The 22,238-nt window shown below is 43.5% G+C and overlaps 7 non-coding genes across 7 annotated transcripts; all 7 read left to right on the plus strand.

The window, feature by feature from the left end:
- The first annotated feature begins 638 nt into the window (after positions 1–638).
- Positions 639–720, plus strand: trnas-aga (transfer RNA serine (anticodon AGA)). Its single transcript has one exon. It is a non-coding gene; the product is annotated as a tRNA-Ser (tRNA).
- An 888-nt stretch (positions 721–1,608) lies between these two features.
- trnal-cag (transfer RNA leucine (anticodon CAG)) lies at positions 1,609–1,691 on the plus strand. The gene has a single exon. It is a non-coding gene; the product is annotated as a tRNA-Leu (tRNA).
- A 1,114-nt stretch (positions 1,692–2,805) lies between these two features.
- trnal-cag (transfer RNA leucine (anticodon CAG)) lies at positions 2,806–2,888 on the plus strand. The gene has a single exon. It is a non-coding gene; the product is annotated as a tRNA-Leu (tRNA).
- Positions 2,889–3,164: 276 nt separating this feature from the next.
- Positions 3,165–3,246, plus strand: trnas-aga (transfer RNA serine (anticodon AGA)). Its single transcript has one exon. It is a non-coding gene; the product is annotated as a tRNA-Ser (tRNA).
- Positions 3,247–4,491: 1,245 nt separating this feature from the next.
- trnas-aga (transfer RNA serine (anticodon AGA)) lies at positions 4,492–4,573 on the plus strand. Its single transcript has one exon. It is a non-coding gene; the product is annotated as a tRNA-Ser (tRNA).
- Positions 4,574–5,455: 882 nt separating this feature from the next.
- trnal-cag (transfer RNA leucine (anticodon CAG)) lies at positions 5,456–5,538 on the plus strand. Its single transcript has one exon. It is a non-coding gene; the product is annotated as a tRNA-Leu (tRNA).
- Positions 5,539–15,932: 10,394 nt separating this feature from the next.
- trnag-ucc (transfer RNA glycine (anticodon UCC)) lies at positions 15,933–16,004 on the plus strand. The gene has a single exon. It is a non-coding gene; the product is annotated as a tRNA-Gly (tRNA).
- Positions 16,005–22,238: the final 6,234 nt, after the last annotated feature.

Here is a 22,238-nt window from a genome sequence, read left to right on the forward strand (position 1 = left end):
CGGTCTTATCTGAGGAATTTTATCATTTACATCAGAATGGCCGTATTCTGAGGCCAGTTTAGCGTTCATTCAATGACGATTTACTACTCTTTTCCGTTGAAGGCCATATTGAGGTTAAATCAATGACTGGAGTTTTCATTGATAAAAACAAATGACTATTGAAAGTGCAAGTCGGTATCATGTATAAATTTACTGGTCTCTGTGGTGATTTTAGAAGGCTGTGCCTATTTCTACTTTTACCTCCATACTTTAACTCGATACCCAGGTAATGTGCTGTAGTCAGGATGGCCGAGCGGTCTAAGGCGCTGCGTTCAGTCTGCAGTCTCCCATGGAGGCGTGGGTTCAAATCCCACTTCTGACAGTTGTTTAGTGCTTCTCAGGAGTCATGCTGCTTAGCAGTAATAATAAGATGATGAAATAACAATTTATAATAAACACTCTCAAATGTAAACCTTCTGGAGCTGAGCAAAGATCAAGGAAAATAAGAAAACAGCTGTACTTAATCAACAAATGAATGAGGGGAACATTTCACTTTATTGCATTATAATGAGTTACTGAGTTACTTCATTGTCTTTCAGTTGTAAAATTATCACTTTCTGTAGACTATGCCTGGTGGCCCATTCACTGCTGACAGGCCTGTTGTCGTGGCCGAGTGGTTAAGGCGATGGACTAGAAATCCATTAGGATCTTCCTGCGCAGGTTCGAATCCTGCCGACAACGAAATTGAATTTTCTTGACCCCTCCGGAGGTTGAAGTTTAGTCGTGTTTCTTATACCAATCATATCCTCTCAGATCTCCTCAAGTACATAGGATTAGTTGTCCATTTGGGACAGGATCCCACCTACACCTTTACACACTGGTTATCCATCCTTCTAGCTCTATAGGCCACAGTAGCATAGGTTACAGGTTTGTAGTCAAGCCACAGATTTCAGGTGAGATCCCATGATACACTCAACAATACAACAACACGATTCTCATGAATAACCATTAAGCCATTTGCTAAGATTTCCCCATTTTCACATGTGGAAACCTGTTGTCACTCTTACCCTGACGGATAGCTCCAGACACTTTTTGGTCCTATCTGAGGCATTTTTAAATTCATGTCAAAATGGCCATATTCTGAAGACACTCTTAAAGTCTGGAGGTAATCTGAGCTGGCCACATCTAAAGTCAAGCCGCAGGTCGCAGTTGAGCTGCTTGTTGAAACCCTCAAAATAAATAATAACACGATTGCGTTGAAAATACCCATTAAGCCATTTGTTAAGATTTCAGCCATGTGGACCTGTTGTCACTCTACCCTGATGATTGCTGATACTTCCAGACACTTTTTCGGTCTTATCTGAGGAATTTTATCATTTATATCAGAATGGCCATATTCTGAGGCCAGTTTAGCGTTCATTCAATGACGATTTACTACTCTTTTCCGTTGAAGGCCATATTGAGGTTAAATCAATGACTGGAGTTTTTCATTGATAAAACAAATGACTATTGAAAGTGCAAGTCGGTATCGTGCATAAATTTACTGGTCTCTGTAGTGATTTAGAAGGCTGTGCCTATTTCTACTTTTACCCCATACTCTTTAACCCGATACCCAGGTAATGTGCTGTAGTCAGGATGGCCGAGCGGTCTAAGGCGCTGCGTTCAGGTCGCAGTCTCCCATGGAGGCGTGGGTTCAAATCCCACTTCTGACAGTTGTTTAGTTGCCTCTCAGGAGTCATGCTGCTAGCAGTAATAATAAGATGATGAAATAACAATTTATAATAAACACTCTCAAATGCAAACCTTCTGTAGCTGAGCAAAGATCAAGGAAAATAAGAAAACAGCTACTTAATAACAAATGAATGAGGGGAACATTTCACTTTATTGCATTATAATGAGTTACTGAGTTACTTCATTGTCTTTCAGTTGTAAAATTATCACTTTCTGTAGACTATGCCTGGTGGCCCATTCACTGCTGACAGGCCTGTTGTCGTGGCCGAGTGGTTAAGGCGATGGACTAGAAATCCATTAGGATCTTCCTGCGCAGGTTCGAATCCTGCCGACAACTAAATTGAATTTTCTTGACCCTCCGGAGGTTGAAGTTTAGTCGTGTTTCTTATGCCAATCATATCCTCCTCAGATCTCCACAAGTACATAGGATTAGTTGTCCATTTGGGACAGGATCCCACCTCACACCTTTACACACCTGGTTATCCATCCTATAGCTCTATAGGCCAGTAGCATGTGGTTACAGGTTTGTAGTCGCTTGCCAGATTTGTGTAGATCCCATGATACACTCAAGTTTGTCATAACATCTATTTCTCTCTGAATAATCATCGTTATTAACAGTTAAGATTTCCCCATTTTGACATGTAAACCTGTTGTCACTCTTACCCTGACGGATAGCTCCAGACACTTTTTTTGGTCCTATCTGAGGCATTTTTAAATGTCAAAATGGCTATAATCTGAAGACACTCTTAAAGTCTGCAGGGTAATCAAATCCGGCATCTAAACCTGATGATTGCTGATATTTCCATACACTTTTTCGGTCTTATCTGAGGAATTTTATCATTTACATCAGAATGGCCATATTCTGAGGCCAGTTTAGCGTTCATTCAATGACGATTTACTACTCTTTTCCATTGAAGGCCATATTGAGGTTAAATCAATGACTGGAGTTTTTCATTGATAAAAACAAATTACTATTGAAAGTGCAAGTCGGTATCGTGCATAAATTTACTGGTCTCTGTGGTGATTTTAGAAGGCTGTGCCTGTTTCTACTTTTACCCCATACTCTTTAACCCGATACCCAGGTAATGTGCTGTAGTCAGGATGGCCGAGCGGTCTAAGGCGCTGCGTTCAGGTCGCAGTCTCCCATGGAGGCGTGGGTTCAAATCCCACTTCTGACAATTGTTTAGTTCCTATCAGGAGTCATGCAGCTTAGCAGTAATAATAAGATGATGAAATAACAATTTATAATAAACACTCTCAAATGCAAACCTTCTGGAGCTGGGCAAAGATCAAGGAAAATAAGAAAACAGCTGTACTTAATAACAAATGAATGAGGGGAACATTTCATTTTATTGCATTATAATGAGTTAATGAGTTACTGCATTGTCTTTCAGTTGTAAAATTATCACTTTCTGTAGGCTATGCCTGGTGGCCCATTCACTGCTGACAAGCCTGTTGTCGTGGCCGAGTGGTTAAGGCGATGGACTAGAAATCCATTAGGATCTTCCTGCGCAGGTTCGAATCCTGCCGACAACGAAATTGAATTTTCTTGACCCCTCCGGAGGTTGAAGTTTAGTTGTGTTTCTTATACCAATCATATCCTCTCAGATCTCCACAAGTACATAGGGATTAGTTGTCCATTTGGGATAGGATCCCACCTCACACCTTTACACACCTGGTTATCCATCCTTATAGCTCTATAGGCCACAGTAGCATAGGTTACAGGTTTGTAGTCAAACCACAGATTTCAGGTGAGATCCCATGATACACTCAACAATACAACAACACGATTCTCATGAATAACCATTCTGCCATTTGCTAAGATTTCCCCCATTTTGACATGTGGAAACCTGTTGTCACTCTTACCCTGACGGATAGCTCCAGACACTTTTTTTTGGTCCTATCTGAGGCATTTTTAAATTCATGTCAAAATGGCCATATTCTGAAGACACTCTTAAAGTCTGCAGGGTAATCGAACTGGCCACATCTAAAGTCATTGGTGAGAAACCTTGTTAAACCCTAAAAATAAATAATAACACGATTGCGTTGAAAATACCCATTAAGCCATTTGTTAAGATTTCCCCCATGTGGACCTGTTGTCACTCTTACCCTGATGATTGCTGATATTTCCATACACTTTTTCGGTCTTATCTGAGGAATTTTATCATTTACATCAGAATGGCCATATTCTGAGGCCAGTTTAGCGTTCATTCAATGACGATTTACTACTCTTTTCCATTGAAGGCCATATTGAGGTTAAATCAATGACTGGAGTTTTTCATTGATAAAAACAAATTACTATTGAAAGTGCAAGTCGGTATCGTGCATAAATTTACTGGTCTCTGTGGTGATTTTAGAAGGCTGTGCCTGTTTCTACTTTTACCCCATACTCTTTAACCCGATACCCAGGTAATGTGCTGTAGTCAGGATGGCCGAGCGGTCTAAGGCGCTGCGTTCAGGTCGCAGTGTCCCATTGAGGCGTGGGTTCAAAACCCACTTCTGACAATTGTTTAGTTCCTATCAGGAGTCATGCAGCTTAGCAGTAATAATAAGATGATGAAATAACAATTTATAATAAACACTCTCAAATGCAAACCTTCTGGAGCTGGGCAAAGATCAAGGAAAATAAGAAAACAGCTGTACTTAATAACAAATGAATGAGGGGAACATTTCATTTTATTGCATTATAATGAGTTAATGAGTTACTGCATTGTCTTTCAGTTGTAAAATTATCACTTTCTTTAGGCTATGCCCGGTGGCCCATTCACTGCTGACAAGCCTGTTGTCGTGGCCGAGTGGTTAAGGCGATGGACTAGAAATCCATTAGGATCTTCCTGCGCAGGTTCGAATCCTGCCGACAACGAAATTGAATTTTCTTGACCCCTCCGGAGGTTGAAGTTTAGTTGTGTTTCTTATACCAATCATTTCCTCTCAGATCTCCACAAGTACATAGGGATTAGTTGTCCATTTGGGATAGGATCCCACCTCACACCTTTACACACCTGGTTATCCATCTTTATAGCTCTATAGGCCACAGTAGCATAGGTTACAGGTTTGTAGTCAAGCCACAGATTTCAGGTGAGATCCCATGATACACTCAACAATACGACAACACGATTCTCATGAATATCCATTCTGCCATTTGCTAAGATTTCCCCCATTTTGACATGTGGAAACCTGTTGTCACTCTTACCCTGACGGATAGCTCCAGACACTTTTTTTGGTCCTATCTGAGGCATTTTTAAATTCATGTCAAAATGGCCATATTCTGAAGACACTCTTAAAGTCTGCAGGGTAATCAAACTGGCCACATCTAAAGTCATTGGTGAGAAACCTTGTTAAACCCTAAAAATAAATAATAACACGATTGCGTTGAAAATACCCATTAAGCCATTTGTTAAGATTTCCCCATGTGGACCTGTTGTCACTCTTACCCTGATGATTGCTGATATTTCCATACACTTTTTCGGTCTTATCTGAGGAATTTTATCATTTACATCAGAATGGCCATATTCTGAGGCCAGTTTAGCGTTCATTCAATGACGATTTACTACTCTTTCCATTGAAGGCCATATTGAGGTTAAATCAATGACTGGAGTTTTTCATTGATAAAAACAAATTACTATTGAAAGTGCAAGTCGGTATCGTGCATAAATTTACTGGTCTCTGTGGTGATTTTAGAAGGCTGTGCCTATTTCTACTTTTACCCCATACTTTTAACCCGATACCCAGGTAATGTGCTGTAGTCAGGATGGCCGAGCGGTCTAAGGCGCTGCGTTCAGGTCGCAGTCTCCCATGGAGGCGTGGGTTCAAATCCCACTTCTGACAATTGTTTAGTTCCTATCAGGAGTCATGCAGCTTAGCAGTAATAATAAGATGATGAAATAACAATTTATAATAAACACTCTCAAATGCAAACCTTCTGGAGCTGAGCAAAGATCAAGGAAAATAAGAAAACAGCTGTACTTAATAACAAATGAATGAGGGGAACATTTCATTTTATTGCATTATAATGAGTTAATGAGTTACTGCATTGTCTTTCAGTTGTAAAATTATCACTTTCTGTAGGCTATGCCTGGTGGCCCATTCACTGCTGACATGCCTGTTGTCGTGGCCGAGTGGTTAAGGCGATGGACTAGAAATCCATTAGGGATCTTCCTGCGCAGGTTCGAATCCTGCCGACAACGAAATTGAATTTTCTTGACTCCTCCGGAGGTTGAAGTTTAGTTGTGTTTCTTATACCAATCATTCCCTCTCAGATCTCCACAAGTACATAGGGATTAGTTGTCCATTTGGGATAGGATCCCACCACACCTTTACACACCTGGTTATCCATCCTTATAGCTCTATAGGCCACAGTAGCATAGGTTACAGGTTTGTAGTCGTCACAGATTTCAGGTGAGATCCCATGATACACTCAACAATACAACAACACGATTCTCATGAATAACCATTCTGCCATTTGCTAAGATTTCCCATTTTGACATGTGGGAAACCTGTTGTCACTTTTACCCTGGGACTGGATAGCTCCAGACATTTTTGGTCCTATCTGAGGCATTTTTAAATTCATGTCAAAATGGCCATATTCTGAAGACACTCTAAAGTCTGCAGGGTAATCAAACTGGCCACATCTAATCTTACCCTGATGATTGCTGATATTTACAGACACTTTTCGTCTGGTCTGTTTTTATCACGGTATATCAGAATGGCCACTGAGGCTCAGTTTAGCGCTCATTCAATGATCGACTTACACGAGCTGCTTGAAAACACCCATTGAGCCTATTTGTTAAGCCGATGTGGACCTGTTGTCACTCTTACCTCGATGATTGCTGATACTTACAGACACTTTTTTTCAGTCTTATCTGAGGAATTTTATCATTTATATCAGAATGGCCATATTCTGAGGCCAGTTTGAGCTCATTCAATGACGATTTACTACTCTTTTCCGTTGAAGGCCATATTGAGGTTAAATCAATGACTGAGTTTTTCATTGATAAAAACAATGACTCATTGAAAGTGCAAGTCTGTATCGTGCATAAATTTACTGGTCTCTGTGTAGATTTTAGAAGGCTGTGCCTATTTCTACTTTTTTACCCCATACTCTTTCAACCCGATACCCAGGTAATGTGCTGTAGTCAGGTAGTCCGAGCGGGTCTAAGGCGCAGTGTCCAGGTCTCCCATGGAGGCGTGGGTTCAAATCCCACTTCTGACAGTTGTTTAGTGCCTCTCAGAGTCATGCTGCTTAGCAGTAATAATAAGATGATGAAATAACAATTTATATCAAACACTCTCAAATGTAAACCTTCTGGAGCTGAGCAAAGATCAAGGAAAATAAGAAAACAGTTGTACTTAATAACAAATGAATGAGGGGAACATTTCACTTTATTGCATTATAATGAGTTACTGAGTTACTGCATTGTCATTCGTTGTAAAATTATCACTTTCTGTAGACTATGCCTGCAGTGCCCATTCACTGCTGACAGGTCTGTCGTAGGTCGAAGTGGTTAAGGCGTATGGATCAGAAATCCATTAGGATCTTCCTAGCAGGTTCGAATCCTGCCGACAACGAAATTGAATTTTCTTGACCCTCCGGAGGTTGAAGTTTAATCGTGTTCTTATACCAATCATATCCTCTCAGACTCTCCACAAGTACATAGGGATTAGTTGTCCAGTTGGGACAGGATCCCACTCACACCTTTACACACCTGGTTATCCATCCTTCTAGCTCTATAGGCCACAGTAGCATAGGTTGACAGGTTTGTAGTCAAGCCACAGATTTCAGGTGAGATCCCATGATACACTCAACAATACAACAACACGATTCTCATGAATAACCATTAAGCCATTTGCTAAGATTTCCCCATTTTCACATGTGGAAACCTGTTGTCATCTTCACTCCTGACGGATAGCTCCAGACACTTTTTTGGTCCTATCTGAGGCATTTTTAATTCATGTCCAAATGGCCATATTCTGAAGACACTCTTAAAGTCTGTAGGGTAATCGAACTCGGCCACATCTAAAGTCAAGCTCACAGGTCATAGGTGAGCTGCCTTGTTAAACCTCAAAAATAAATAATAAACACATTGCGCTGAAAGTACCATTAAGCCATTTGTTAAGATTTCCCAGCTATGTGGACCTGCTGTCACTCTACTCCTGATGATTGCTGATACTTCACAGACACTTTTTCGTCTTATCTGAGGAATTTTATCATTGTAGATCAGAATGGCCACATTCTGAGGCCGTTGTGCTAGCTCATTCAATGATCGATTACTACTCTTTTCCGTTAGCTATATTGAGGTTAAATCAATGACTGGAGTTTTTCATTGATAAAAACAAATGACTAATAAAGTGCAAGTCGGTATCGTGCATAAATTTTACTGGTCTCTGTGGAGATTTTAGAAGGTTGTGCCTATTTCTACTTTACCCCATACTTTAACCCGATACTCCAGGTACGTGCTAGGTAGTCAGGATGACTGAGCTGGTCTAAGGCGCCATGCGTTCAGGTCGCAGTCTCCCATGGAGGCGTGGTTCAAATCCCACTTCTGATAAAGTTGTTTAGTGCCTCTCAGGAGTCATGCTGCTTAGCAGTAATAATAAGATGATGAAATAACAATTTATAATAAACACTCTCAAATGTAAACCTTCTGGAGCTGAGCAAAGATCAAGGAAAATAAGAAAACAGCTGTACTTAATAACAAATGAATGAGGGGAACATTTCATCTTATTGCATTATAATGAGTTACTGAGTTACTTCATTGTCTTTCAGTTGTAAAATTATCACTTTCTGTAGACTATGCCTGGTGGCCCATTCACTGCTGACAGGCCTGTTGTCGTGGCCGAGTGGTTAAGGCGATGGACTAGAAATCCATTAGGATCTTCCTGCGCAGGTTCGAATCCTGGCTGACAACGAAATTGAATTTTCTTGACCTCCTCCGGAGGTTGAAGTTTCGTCGTGTTTCTTATACCAATCAGTATCCTTCAGACTCTCCTCAAGTACATAGGATTAGTTGTCCATTTGGGACAGGATCCCACTCACACCTTTACACACCTAGTTATCCATCCTTCTAGTCTCTATAGGCCACAGTAGCATAGGTTACAGGTTTGTAGTCGCCACAGATTTCTAGGTGAGATCCCATGATACACTCAACAATACAACAACATACGTATTCTCATGAATAACCATTGCCATTTGCTAAGATTTCCACTCTTCACTATGTGGAAACCTGTTGTCACCTCGTACCCTGACTTGATAGCCCAGACACTTTTTGGTCCTATCTGAGGTATTTTTAAATTCACTGTCCAAATGGCCATATCTCTGAAGACACTTTAAAGTCTGCGAGGTAATCGAACTGGCCACATCTAAAGTCAAGCCATTAGGTCAACAGGTGAGCTGTCGAGTTAAACCTCAAAATAAATAATAACACGATTGCGTTGAAAATACCCATTAAGCCATTTGTTAAGATTTCAGCAGTGGACCTGTTGTCACTCTTACCTGATGATTGTTGATATTTAGTAGACACTTTTCGGTCTTGTCTGAGAATATCATTTATATATGAATGGCCACATTCTGAGGCCGGTTTAGCTGCTCATTCAATGACGATTTACACGATTGCGTTGAAAATACCTATTGAGCCATTTGTTAAGATTTCAGCCATGTGGACCTGTTGTCACTCTACCCTGATGATTGCTGATACTTACAGACACTTTTTTCAGGTCTTATCTGAGGAATTTTATCATTTATATCAGAATGGCCATATCTTGAGGCCAGTTTAGCGCTCATTCAATGACGACGTACTACTCTTTTCCGTTGAAGGCCAGATTGAGGTTAAATCAATGACTGAGTTTTTACTGATAAAAACAATGACTATTGAAAGTGCAAGTCGGTATCGGTGTACAAATTTACTGGTCTCTGTGGTGATTTTAGAAGGCTGTGCTCTGTTTCTACTTTTACCCCATACTCTTTAACCCGATACCCAGGTAATGTGCTGTAGTCAGGGATGTCCGAGCGGTCTACAGGCGCTATGCTCAGGCCGCAGATCGTCCCATTGGAGGCTGGTCTAAATCCCACTTCTGACAGTTGTTTGTCTGCTCTCAGGGAGTCATGCATGTTGTAGCAGAATACACAAGATGATGAAATAACAATTTATAATAAACAACTCTCAAATGCAAACCTTCTGGAGCTGGGCAAAGATCAAGGAAAATAAGAAAAACAGCTGTACTGCATTAACAAATGAATGAGGTGGAACATTCACTTTATTGCATTATAATCTGTTACTGAGTTACTGCATTGTCTTTCAGTTGCAACAATTATCACTTTCTGTAGGCTACGCCTGGTGGCACCATTCACTTGCCGACAGGCCTGCTTGTCGGGCCGCAGTGGTTTAAGGCGATGGACCAGAAATCCATTAGATCTTCCGCGCAGGTTCAATCCTGCCGACAACGAAATTGAATTTTCTGACCCTCCTGGAGGTTGAAGTTTCAGTCGTGTTTCTATACCAATCATATCCTCTCAGATCTCCACAAGTACATAGGGGATTAAAGGTCCATTTGGGACAGGATCCCACTCACACACTTTACACACCTGGTTATCTCATCCTTCTAGCCTCTATAGGCCACAGTAGCATAGGTTACAGGTTTGTAGTCAAGCCACAGATTTCAGGTGAGATCCCATGATACACCCAATACAACACGACACCATTCTCATGAATATCCATTCTGCCATTTGCCAAGATTTCCCCATTTTCACATGTGGAAACCTGTTGTCACTCTTACCCATGACGGATAGCTCCAGACACTTTTTTGTCCTATCTGAGGTATTTTTAAATTCATGTCCAAATGGCCATATTCTGGAAGACACTCTTAAAGTCTGCAGGGTAATCTGAACCCGGCCACACATCTAAAGTCAAGCCACAGGTCACAGTTGAGCTGCCTTGTTAACCCTCAAATAAATAACATTGCGTTTGAAAATACCTATTGCCATTTGTTAAGATTTCAGCCATATGTGGACCTGTTGTCACTCTTACCCTGATTAAGGATACTTACAGACACTTTTGGTCTTATCTGAGGAATTTATCATTTATATCAGAATGGCCATATTCTGAGGCCAGTTTAGCGTTTCCATTCAATGACGATTTACAATGTCAGTGAAGATATCGATTGACGTGTCCACGGTGCTTGGAACGATTGAACATCATGTGAGTGTTTTGTGCTTTACTTGTGAGCATAACAGTCTTCCAAACTCTTGACCATGCTTCAGTTCAAATCAAATCAAATCAAATTTATTTATATAGCCCTTCGTACATCAGCTGATATCTCAAAGTGCTGTACAGAAACCCAGCCTAAAACCCCAAACAGCAAACAATGCAGGTGTAAAAGCACGGTGGCTAGGAAAAACTCCCTAGAAAGGCCAAAACCTAGGAAGAAACCTAGAGAGGAACCAGGCTATGTGGGGTGGCCAGTCCTCTTCTGGCTGTGCCGGGTAGAGATTATAACAGAACATGACCAAGATGTTCAAATGTTCATAAATGACCAGCATGGTCGAATAATAATAAGGCAGAACAGTTGAAACTGGAGCAGCAGCACAGTCAGGTGGACTGGGGACAGCAAGGAGTCATCATGTCAGGTAGTCCTGGGGCACGGTCCTAGGGCTCAGGTCCTCCGAGAGAGAGAGAAAAAGAAAGAGAGAATTAGAGAGAGCATATGTGGGGTGGCCAGTCCTCTTCTGGCTGTGCCGGGTGGAGATTATAACAGAACGTGGCCAAGATGTTCAAATGTTCATAAATGACCAGCATGGTTGAATAATAGTAAGGCAGAACAGTTGAAACTGGAGCAGCAGCATGGCCAGGTGGACTGGGACAGCAAGGAGTCATCATGTCAGGTAGTCCTGGGACATGGTCCTAGGGGCCCAGGCCAGTTGAAACTGGAGCAGCAGCATGGCCAGGTGGACTGGGGACAGCAAGGAGTCATCATGTCAGGTAGTCCTGGGGCATGGTCCTAGGGCTCAGGTCCTCCGAGAGAGAGAAAGAAAGAGAGAAGGAGAGAATTAGAGAACGCACACTTAGATTCACACAGGACACCGAATAGGACAGGAGAAGTACTCCAGATATAACAAACTGACCCTAGCCCCGACACATAAACTAATGCAGCATAAATACTGGAGGCTGAGACAGGAGGGGTCAGGAGACACTGTGGCCCCATCCGAGGACACCCCCGGACAGGGCCAAACAGGAAGGATATAACCCCACCCACTTTGCCAAAGCACAGCCCCCACACCACTAGAGGGATATCTTCAACCACCAACTTACCATCCTGAGACAAGGCCGAGTATAGCCCACAAAGATCTCCGCCACGGCACAACCCAAGGGGGGGGCGCCAACCCAGACAGGCCGACCACAACAGTGAATCAACCCACCCAGGTGACACACCCCCCAGGACGGCATGAGAGAGCCCCAGTAAGCCAGTGACTCAGCCCCGTAACAGGGTAGAGGCAGAGAATCCCAGTGGAAAGAGGGAATCGGCCAGGCAGAGACAGCAAGGGCGGTTCGTTGCTCCAGAGCCTTTCCGTTCACCTTCCCACTCCTGGGCCAGACTACACTCAATCATATGACCCACTGAAGAGATGAGTCTTCAGTAAAGACTTAAAGGTTGAGACCGAGTTTGCGTCTCTGACATGGGTAGGCAGACCGTTCCATAAAAATGGAGCTCTATAGGAGAAAGCCCTGCCTCCAGCTGTTTGCTTAGAAATTCTAGGGACAATTAGGAGGCCTGCGTCTTGTGACAGTAGCGTACGTGTAGGTATGTACGGCAGGACCAAATCAGAGAGATAGGTAGGAGCAAGCCCATGTAATGCTTTGTAGGTTAGCAGTAAAACCTTGAAATCAGCCCTTGCTTTGACAGGAAGCCAGTGTAGAGAGGCTAGCACTGGAGTAATATGATCAAATTTTTTGGTTCTAGTCAGATTCTAGCAGCCGTATTCAGCACTAACTGAAGTTTATTTAGTGCTTTATCCGGGTAGCCGGAAAATAGAGCATTGCAGTAGTCTAACCTAGAAGTGACAAAAGCATGGATTAATTTTTCTGCATCATTTTTGGACAGAAAGTTTCTGATTTTTGCAATGTTACGTAGATGGAAAAAAGCTGTCCTCGAAATGGTCTTGATATGTTCTTCAAAAGAGAGATCAGGGTCCAGAGTAACGCCGAGGTCCTTCACAGTTTTATTTGAGACGACTGTACAACCATTAAGATTAATTGTCAGATTCAACAGAAGATCTCTTTGTTTCTTGGGACCTAGAACAAGCATCTCTGTTTTGTCCGAGTTTAATAGTAGAAAGTTTGCAGCCATCCACTTCCTTATGTCTGAAACACATGCTTCTAGCGAGGGCAATTTTGGGGCTTCACCATGTTTCATTGAAATGTACAGCTGTGTGTCATCCGCATAGCAGTGAAAGTTTACATTATGTTTTCGAATAACATCCCCAAGAGGTAAAATATATAGTGAAAACAATAGTGGTCCTAAAACAGAACCTTGAGGAACACCGAAATTTACAGTTGATTTGTCAGAGGACAAACCATTCACAGAGACAAACTGATATCTTTCCGACAGATAAGATCTAAACCAGGCCAGAACATGTCCGTGTAGACCAATTTGGGTTTCCAATCTCTCCAAAAGAATGTGGTGATCGATGGTATCAAGTAGTAACTCAATATGACCCCATTCATTATACAAATGACTCTCCCCTGAGGCTGATCAGACCTCAGAAGCCAGTCATGATAAGGTCAAAAGGCCATACCATTTTAGACATAAAGATCCCTTTATCCTTACAATAGAAATAGTCACCTGTATAATTCAAACCCATAAAAAAAAACATCTCATAAGGTTCCATATGTGAGCGTGCCTCTTTAAAATCTCCTTGCACTAAAACAAATCGTTCTAACAGTTGTTTTATATATATATATATATATATATATAATTTGCAGACCTTTTTCAATTTGGTCGTTTAAAGCTGCTCTCTCCCCCAAAATTATAATCCCAGGAGGCCTCTAAAAGTGAGACACCACATCCCTAACTATCATTCACTAATGCTACCTCGAATCAGAAACTCAATAAGTGAACTATAACTAAAACCTAATGATTATTCCCCTTTGACTCAAATCATTAATCATAAGTTTTAAACATCGTCTACGGATATGTTTACTTAAATGACCATGCTACCTTTAGATACAATTAACCCGATAACATTATTATCCAATGCATTACTTTTTCTCTCTGCCGCAAATGTCGTACATTTCACAGTGTAAGGAATCCGTAATTTAATCCCCGATATTTATTTTATATAAATATGCATTCGCATTCTCTCATGGCTCCTTTAATTTACTTATTTTGGTTAACTCTCATCCGTTCCGAACAAAGAGTTCTATCTAAAACCCGCCAGAACACACTGTTCAACTAAGTTAAATCAAACCCTAAAATTGACTATAACCAATAAACAAATAAACAAAACACTTTTATCTCAACTTCTGAAAGGTTACTCGAAGCCTCGATACACACACTAACAGCCATACAGTTTGCTCCGTTATTCCCAGTCCCTGGTGACAAAAGTGTCTCGCTAGTGACGTCATCATCAAGCGCTCAACCTGCCAATTCGTAGCGACTTCAAATGGATTGTAAATAATTCTTGTTCGATTAACCAAACCTAATTTATCACATCTGTTCTAATCCTGAATTATAATTTACCACCCCAACCAACATCTCTAAATTCGCCAATTTTATAAAAGCTTTTCGATGGGCATAAACCATAATTGTCTCTTTGTTATCATTTAGAATCCATTTTGCTCTAAATACCTGTCTCGTCTTTGACTTAGTATTTTAATTACAACTCTATTCCCAATACGTTATTCACTTGTCTAATTACAAACTCAGACCAGCATTAGTGAGTGCTCGCCTTAAAAATGCCTTGTCTCTGGGAACAGGGAAATCCCCTTAACCCAAACATTTACTCCTACAACGACACCCAATAATTCTTATGATCCCTTCACGTCGTTCGTTTTAAATCTCTTGATGTATCATGTAACTTATTTTTCTCTCTTCGAATTGTCGTCCCACAATATTTTTTCCACTGTCATACACTCAAACCACTGTGATTACCGTGCACTGTCCTCCCCTGAAAGCATGCTTCACCTCAGCCTCTCCAACTGGAGCATCAAGCAAAGGCATCATGCCTGAAGCCTTCACCACATCTGTAACATACTTCTTTTTTCTTTCTGCAGCAATGTCAGTGAAGATATCGATTGACGTGTCCACGGTGCTTGGAACGATTGAACATCATGTGAGTGTTTTGTGCTTTACTTGTGAGCATAACAGTCTTCCAAACTCTTGACCATGCTTCAGTTCAAATCTTCTGTAGTTCATCTGCTGTGTCTTTCACATTCTGTCTTCTTCAGTAGCGACAGCTAACTGATGACGAGTTTTTACAAATGAATATAGTGCAAAATGAGATCAATTCATTTTTTTAAGAGAAAATGAAAAAATAAGACTTCAAAAAGAATGGAACTCATTTATTTTGAGTCAAATGATGCAAAGGTACGTGAATCAAAGTAAATTAATGTTGAAAATACCCATTCAAATAGATCAGTTTTCAACTAGAGAGATTGAGACGCAGCGTATCCGTCTCCATCCTCCTCAACTGCTTATGTTACCCCTCCATATCTGCAGTGAAAGATGGTGGACCTAGATCGTTTTTGTCAAACCATGAGACATACCTATAATCGGTCTTCTCACAAAAACATCTCTAGCTTCCGGACCGTTTGACCTACAAATTCCCATGACCACTCTCTGGAAAGGGGAGACCCTCACGAACACGGTGGTTTTCTCAATTTTCCTCTACATCCCCCACAAGTGTCAGGAGACTCGTGTGAAGTCAGAACAGTCTATGTGCCAACTTCTGTTTGTAGAATCCAAAATCTTTGGGCTTCAAAGTAATGTGACCCCACTTGTCGCAATGTTCTCCGTTTTGCCCTACGTTCCCCACAAGTGTCACGGGCCTAATCTGAAGGTAACCTGTACTGATTAAAATGATAGATGTTTTAACCAGGGACCTCTCGCAACCTAAGCCATAATCATACACCTAAACCAACGATCCGTTTGGTCAAAGAATTATCACTTTCCACAAAAATGACGGTCAAGATATGAATCGATGTCTCCATGTTGATAATGAGCTGCACATAGCATTGGTGGTATAGTGGTGAGCATAGCTGCCTTCCAAGCAGTTGACCTGGGTTCGATTCCCGGCCAATGCAGAGCATGAGAAAATCATTTGTTTTAGGGGCTGGATGTCATTTCAAGTGTATTACATTTGAATCATTATCATTGTTCGTGGCAGTTAGAATTGCTCCTACATTCTTCAGTTTATCTAAAATAATAAATGTTGTGCGACATTGAACCAACAAGTGCATATAAAAATAGATTTGCAGTCCATCGCCAAAACCATTCAGCCATTGTGACGTAGAAGTCCGTCACTGGCCGCGGGCAGCATTTGGTTCTTTAACGCACACACATATTCATCACTCCTCCCTGCGCCATTATAAGATAAGTTAACAATGTGGGTCGACACACAAATTAACTTCTGTCTTGGTGCATGCATTTCACACTTGTCAATGTTCATATTTGAGAGATACAATAATTATTATACTTATCAATGTTGTGGATGAGCGCATTGTTTGTTTGTTCTGTTCCTCTCTCTCCATCTCTGTAGCTTCCGGGTATGCTGGAAAAGGACCCGAGCTAAGGGAATTGGGTTGGCTTTATAGTGCCTGTCCCAAATGGCTCATTAATGCATATGGGCATATTGAAAGATATTGTCAGTAGTGATGTAATGTTGTAAATGTTATGTTGTGATATTGTTTAAAACCGTGTTGCAATGTATATCCTTTAGTATGTTTAGTTCATGGAAAATGTAGGTTTGTATTGTTAATTAATTAATGAGGGTTAATTGTTCTGAGGGGAGGGGCTAGCCCTACAAAAGGAGCCTCTCTTTCAGTCAGGGAAGAGGCATTTTTGGATTGAGCTGTGGATGGGGCAGCATTGTTTTTAAGCTGTCCCATAAGGTAGACGTTGATGGCAGTACTGTTGTTTTTTGTTCCGGAATCACTTGTAAATAAACACCTTTGCACAGAAGAACTTTTGCGGCTCCGCCATCTTTTATTTTGATAGAGGTTAGGTTATCCAGTTTAGCCTTCTGGCCTACTCTACGTGACATATGGTGGCAGTGGTGGGACGGCGTACCGCAAATCAGTGAATTCCAACAAGAGAGGTAAAGGAATGCGTACAGGACTGCGTTCTCAGCAACAGCATCAACTGTCAGAAAAGGTACCTGAAGTTGAACCGGGTGGAATACCATGGAATCGTCTGGTGAAGAAGAGGTCAAGTATGAGAAACTAGGAGCCCGACCGCGGGGCCAAAGACAACCAGAACTGGGTGAGCTGCTGACTGAAGGAGCAGTTGGGGACCAGAACCACACCCAACCATGGTAACCCTTTTTCAGCAACTTTTCACCTGCCTTGAGAGGAGGGACGAAGACCTCAAGCAGGAGTTACGTGGCCTACGTCAATCTATCCTCACAGCTCCCCACCAGGCGGAACTCGTCAGTGAGAGCCCAAGATTGGGTCTTCCAACACCAGGACGACAAAGGCTCGATGCAGCAGGGACTTCAACTCCACAGCAGGCACCCCAAGCAGTAATGAGGCCAGCACCAGGAGACCAGTCCAGCGGTGTTAACGTCCATCTTCCAGCATTCCTGAGGAAGGAGCCAAAGATGCCCTCATACCAGCAGGGGGAGGACATTGAAAACTACCTGCTGAGGTTTGAGCGCATGGCTAAGACGTGGCAGTGGCCTGAGGTAGAGTGGGCCTGCAGGCTTGTCCCATTGCTCACGGGCAAGGCCTTAGAGGCTTACACAGCAATGGATGAGGGGCTGTCCAATGTCTACAAGGGCTTGAAGGAAGCGCTGCTGGTGAAGTTTGACATCTCACCGGAAACCTACCGTCAACGCTTCAGAGCTGCATCAACGCCATCGGGTGAGTCGCCGACAGAGACGTACCTCCGCCTCAAGGCTCTCTACCGACGATGGGTTCGACCGGGGGAGAAGACACAGGACGAAATCGGGGAGGTCATCATCCTCGAGCAACTTCTACAAGTTCTACCAAACGACATTCGAACCTGGGTTCGAGAGCACGAAGCCCAAGGACGGGCTTATGGCGGCCAAGCTTGCACTGCAGTATCTTAATGCACGTAAAGGGGCCCACCACAACCTGCAGCACCCGCTCCAAGGAGTCTCAGAGACACAAGGGACATCAGAAACGCCAGAGATGGTGGAGGTAACTCTGGGGGTTATGTGTCTGGGAGGGAGGTAAGGGATCATGCAGTTCGCTCTGATGGGAGGGGTCTGACCTGTTTTTACTGCCGGCAGCAGGGGCACAAAGCTTCAATGTGTCCGCTACGTAAATCCAAGCTCTCAGGTTACTGTTATGTACCCAGAGAGGGGATGGTGTTCAGAATAGACAGACTCGGGAAGGGTCATGCTTGGTACCTGTAAAAGTGAATGGTAAAAAGTCTTACTGCAATGATTGACACCGGCAGTTCCCTGTCATTGATCAGAAAAGGTAATGTACCTGTTAATGACATTGATTATGGTCATCAGACACTGATCCAATGTGTCCATGGTGACCAGTCACAGCAGCCCACAGCTGAGCTCACAGTTGAGATTCAGGGTCAGAAATACCTCCTCAAAGTTGGGGTAATGGAGAAGCTACCTTTTGAGATGATTTTGGGAGGGATGTGCCTGTACTCTCTGATCTGTTGGGAAGTGTGGGGGGTCAGCTATATGAGCAGTCAGTGTGCCAGTCTGATGTTCAGATGGCATGTTCAGTTGTCACTCGTGCCCAGGCCAAAGCTGGTTTACAACCTCTGCCTGACTTGTGTGATAGTCTGTGCGAGGGGGGAACCAAAGGGCCCAGAAAGTCACGCCGCCAGCGGCGTCTTGAGAAGTATGTGGGAACCCCTGTACCTGTTGCTGATGTGTCTGGGTTAGAGGTGCAATGGGATGTTCCACAAAATTTTGCTACACTGCAGAAGTCTGACGCAACCTTGAAATGTTTGTTTGACAAGGCCTTAGCTGGGAACAGTCAATCTTCATGTGGGGGGATTTACACAGTAGACAACCACATACTCTACCTTGGATCAGAGGCAGATAGCAGGAAGTTGGTGGTGCCATCTACCTGTAGACCACTTGTTCTCAACCTTTCACATACAGTTCCATGGGCAGGCCATTTAGGGCAACATAAGACCTATCTTAGGCTAGGCTCCCGTTTCTTTTGGCCTTCCATGTATACTGATGTACAAAAATACTGCAAATCATGCCCCACGTGCCAGAAAACCAGTGCTGTCCGTAGGTCTGAACGGGCTCCTCTATGTTCACTGCCAGTTATCTCTACCCCATTCAAGAGAATTGCAATGGACATTGTTGGACCCTTGGAGAAGAGTAGTGCAGGTTACAAGTATATATTGGTGATCTGTGACTATGCCACCCGGTTCCCAGAAGCCTTCCCACTCCGTTCCATAACCACTCCAAAAATAATCAGTGCTCTTGTTCAGCTCTTCTCTCGTGTAGGAATCCCAGATGAAATCCTGACGGACCAAGGGACAAACTTCACCTCACGACTGATGGTTCAACTCCACCGACAGCTGGGCATTAAAGGCTTGAGAACTACTCCCTACCATCCCCAAACGGATGGGCTCGTAGAGAGATTCAATCAAACGCTCAAGAACATGCTGAGGAAGTTTGTGGCTGACACTGGCAAAGACTGGGATAAGTGGTTACCCTTTCTGCTTTTTGCTTACATGGAGGTGCCTCAGGCATCGACAGGTTTCTCGCCATTCGAACTCCTCTATGGATGGCCAGTGCAAGGACCACTGGACCTGCTGAAGAAGTGCTGGGAAGGTTCCCCAGTAGCTACCTCAGGACAGGGGATTGTCCAGTATGTCCTCCAGATGCGAGACAGGTTGGAACGGTACCGAGAGGAAGCTAGAGCAAACCTTCAGCAAGCCCAGAAGGCCCAGAAGAGAGGCTATGACCAGCACGCTCGCCACAGAGAGTTTGAGCCAGGACAGAAAGTCCTGCTCCTCCTTCCCTCGTCTACCAGCAAGCTCCTTGCGCAATGGCAAGGACCGTACCTAATCGGGAGGAAGATGGGCCCAGTGACCTACGAGGTGCTGCACCCGGACAAGGGTAAGAAGGAGCAAACCTACCATGTGAACCTTCTCAAGGCCTGGGAGGAGAAAGAGGAACTCTCCAAAGGTAAGTCCTTTCTGGTCCACAGAGTAGAAGAGGATGAGTCGGATGGGGTCACAGAGGCATGGAAAGAACGAGCAGAAGTCATACTGGCTCACCTGGAAGAAGACAAGCAAGATGAGCTGAAGCAGCTGTTTGGCAAGTATCCGGCCCTCTTCAGTCAGAGACCAGGAAGAACCAAAGTCCTAGAACACGTCATTCGTTTGAAACCTGGCCAGAACCCTGTCCGCCAGCATCCTTACCGTGTGCCTGAGAGGCTGGTGGTAGCCCTCAAGGAAGAGGTCCACACCATGATAGAGATGGATGTTGTTGAGCCATCTTCAAGTGAATGGAGCAGCCCTATTGTCATTGTCCCAAAGAAGGATGGCTCTTTGCGCGTCTGCATGGACTTCCGTAAGGTGAATGCCATCTCCCAGTTTGATGCCTATCCCATGCCCCGCATTGACGACTTACTGGAGAGAATAGGTAGAGCTCATTACATCACCACATTGGATCTCTGCAAAGGGTACTGGCAGGTGCCCCTGGATGAACAATCCAAGGCCTACACTGCATTCCGGGCACCAATGGGCCTGTTCCAGTTCAAGGTCATGCCGTTTGGCCTTCATGGGGCCCCTGCGACTTTCCAGAGGCTGATGGACAAGGTCCTCCAGGACTGTGACGATTACTGTGCTGCTTACTTGGACGACGTGGTGATCTACAGCCACTCCTGGGAGGAGCACATACAGCATCTTAGCAGAGTCCTGGGGAAGATCCATGAAGCAGGCCTCACGCTTAACCTCCTGAAGTGTGAGTGGGCGAAACAGAGACAAAGTACCTGGGTTACCAGCTGGGTAAGGGTGAAGTTCGGCCTCAGGTGGAGAAAGTGGAGTCCATCAGGAATAGCCCTCAACCCAGAACCAAGAAACAGGTGAAGTCCTTCCTAGGTCTGGCAGGGTGGTACCGGAGATTCATTCCACAGTTTTCAACCATCGCTGTCCCTCTGACCAACCTCACTTCGAAGGGGGCCAGCAACCCTGTGAAGTGGACTGAGGAGTGTGAGGAAGCCTTCATGACACTGAAAAACGACTGTGCTCATTCCCTGTTCTCCAGACCCCTGATTTTCAGAAGAGATTTCTCGTGCAGGTGGACGCTTCGGCTGTAGGAATTGGAGCTGTACTGGCCCAAGGGAGCCAAGAGAAGAGCTTCCTGTGCTGTACCTGAGTCGGAAGCTGTTGCCCAGGGAAACCAGGTATTCTACAATCGAAAAGGAGTGCCTGGCTATAAAGTGGGCCCTAGATAGCCTCCGTTACTACCTTCTTGGGAGGAATTTGACCTGCACACGGACCACAGAGCACTGACCTGGATCCAGACCATGAAGGACCGGAATTCTCGTGTGACCAGGTGGTATCTGGAGCTCCAGCCCTTCAGGTTCTGTGTCCGTCACAAGGCAGGAAAAGAGAACGTTACTGCGGACTACCTATCAAGGCTCCCGAACATGGTCGCTTCAGGAGAGGAGGAAGGTAATGTGACGTAGAAGTCCGTCACTGGCCGCGGGCAGCATTTGGTTCTTTAACGCACACACATATTCATCACTCCTCCCTGCGCCATTATAAGATAAGTTAACAATGTGGGTCGACACACAAATTAACTTCTGTCTTGGTGCATGCATTTCACACTTGTCAATGTTCATATTTGAGAGATACAATAATTATTATACTTATCAATGTTGTGGATGAGCGCATTGTTTGTTTGTTCTGTTCCTCTCTCTCCATCTCTGTAGCTTCCGGGTATGCTGGAAAAGGACCCGAGCTAAGGGAATTGGGTTGGCTTTATAGTGCCTGTCCCAAATGGCTCATTAATGCATATGGGCATATTGAAAGATATTGTCAGTAGTGATGTAATGTTGTAAATGTTATGTTGTGATATTGTTTAAAACCGTGTTGCAATGTATATCCTTTAGTATGTTTAGTTCATGGAAAATGTAGGTTTGTATTGTTAATTAATTAATGAGGGTTAATTGTTCTGAGGGGAGGGGCTAGCCCTACAAAAGGGAGCCTCTCTTTCAGTCAGGGGAAGAGGCATTTTGGATTGAGCTGTGGATGGGGCAGCAGTGTTTTAAGCTGTCCCATAAGGTAGACGTTGATGGCAGTACTGTTGTTTTTTGTTCCGGAATCACTTGTAAATAAACACCTTTGCACAGAAGAAC

The sequence above is a fragment of the Oncorhynchus nerka genome, linkage group LG20, assembly GCF_034236695.1.
Source record: "Oncorhynchus nerka isolate Pitt River linkage group LG20, Oner_Uvic_2.0, whole genome shotgun sequence".
NCBI classification, from domain to species: domain Eukaryota; kingdom Metazoa; phylum Chordata; class Actinopteri; order Salmoniformes; family Salmonidae; genus Oncorhynchus; species Oncorhynchus nerka.